Below are 2181 nucleotides of genomic sequence, written 5' to 3' on the forward strand. Positions count from 1 at the left end.
ATCCTGGATGAAGGCGCACTGCTCTGAACGTTTGCAGGGGTCTGAAGAAACAAGAGAGTAATCATCGGGAAACCAACTGGTTAGGAAATAGCTCCTGATGTGACTTCAGGTATCGGTCTTTGAGTTAAACAAACTTTACCTGCCTGGTCTCAGTTTAAATTAAGTAGTTAAAACTATGAGGAACTCCGGATCCAAACCAACAACCGACCTCGGAGTCAGACATTTTGGTGAAGGTCTTGTCCAACTCTGTGCTGGAGGTCAGGTAGTTAACAAGCAGAGATTTTAAAGCAAAGGACTGTGAAGGGGTATCAAACTTCTGAGCTCCACAGGAACATTTAAAAAAAGACATTGTGGAGCCTTTGATTCCCAAAAAGCAAAGCAGAGTTGTAGTGGTTGGGATTAAGTGTGCAGTATGCCCGAAACAAAATCAGAAACTGCTTCAGGCATTAAGGGACGAATTAATGTCAAAATTCCAAAAACATGACGGTTCTGGTTTTTTCTAGGTACAGTGCAGCTGCAGCGACGGCTCCACCATCGTGTTTGGAAACTGGGGTGAAGTTAGTTTAATATTTCATATTCACCGGTTTTCACGGATGTTACGTTCAACAGCTCCGTGTCAAAGCCTTGATTTCTCCTAGTTGGAGAGCTAATTCAGGCAGACGTTTCACAGTTTGATCACCTGAAAATCACCAAAGATGACGATGCAGTTTGCAGCGCTAAGAACTGAATGTCTGTCCAACGCGCCTGTTACAATAGGACGAGTTAGGGACCGTCTTAGAAAGTTATTCATTAAAACAATTTCACTGGCATTGGTATCTACAAAGTTTATGCTATCGTGCCATCCCTACTGTTTACACATACAAGGAATTTGCTCTGGTGACACACATAAAAATATATAAAAAAGTTCATGTCTGCTGCCAAAAGTTTTATTCATTGAAAGGATCCAGGCCCCATTAGAGTCAGCACCTCCAGGTCTGAGGTCATGGTACTCTGATTGCCCCCTTTTAGGTCGTAAACAAGTCGCTGCCCCAAGTGAAGGAATTCAAGTATCTTTAGGTTTTGCTCACACGTAAGGGACAGAAAGAGCGGGTTGGTTGTGAGCTCTGTATCAACATTTCAACCCTAAACCATGACAATGAGAGGTCTGGGGATAGGGAGAAGATCTGCAGCCGCTCTTGAGTATTCTTGGCAGGGTCTCTGGGTTCAGCCTTCTTTTCAATTTAACCTCCCTTTAATCTATGTGTAAGTGCAACCTGCAAAAGCCAAGCATGCAAAAATGAACTATGACAATATCACTACGGATGTATATTAAATGTTAAAGCGAGCACGAGGCTCAATGCGTACCGTAACAGATTGCACACATCCTGACCCTCCTCAGGTCAGCAGCCATGTCCCGCCCCAGCACTGTGAAGACGTAGTTTTCCGTGTCGTCAACCTGACGTGAAACAGCAGCCGTCACCATTTATCGCTCAATGTTTTTATTACTATTGCCAAAAACAATATTTCACCAGAGGCTGAGAATAGTGTTGGTAAGATGCAGCCACTACAACTGATCCATCTCCAGACTTATACTTGTTACTAGGCCTCGCTCTCCAAGATAATGATTTAACTGACATTTTTAAAGCACAGCTGCAGTTTCTTAATGCTGAAGACAAATTTCTGAACACCAGATTTAATTAACTGAAAAGGGAGGCTAAGTGCAAAAGGGAACTGGGATCAATTTATGTCTTTAAAGGCCAAACAAGCATGTGCACTAATAATCTGATGAAACAAACATTATCACAATACTGGCCAAACATCTGGCGTGCGGTAATACCAAACCTGAAGTGAGCAGCAGGGCAATCCAACAATTGCTTGTTTTAACTCATGTACTGTGTCATTTTCACTTTGACGTTGAGCAATAGGAGCACAGAGAGCTCTTGTAGCTGTCAGGCGGAACAGTGAGGTTGGTCTCTAGCGTCTTCCTCCTCATCAATAACACCCCATTTGCACCTGGTATTGAAATCTATTTTCGGATTAAACGCGATCAGAGCTCGCCTTTGTGTTTACACTAGGGTTGTCGCAATAACCGCAAAATTGAAATACCGTGCTTTTGGCCAAGCCTACTGCAGAGCACGGCAAGTACCGCAACACTAAATTAAAATAATCGAGCTTCAAAAGTTCCACAACCGTAACGAGCTC

Source organism: Micropterus dolomieu, linkage group LG03 (assembly GCF_021292245.1).
Source record: "Micropterus dolomieu isolate WLL.071019.BEF.003 ecotype Adirondacks linkage group LG03, ASM2129224v1, whole genome shotgun sequence".
Lineage (NCBI taxonomy): Eukaryota > Metazoa > Chordata > Actinopteri > Centrarchiformes > Centrarchidae > Micropterus > Micropterus dolomieu.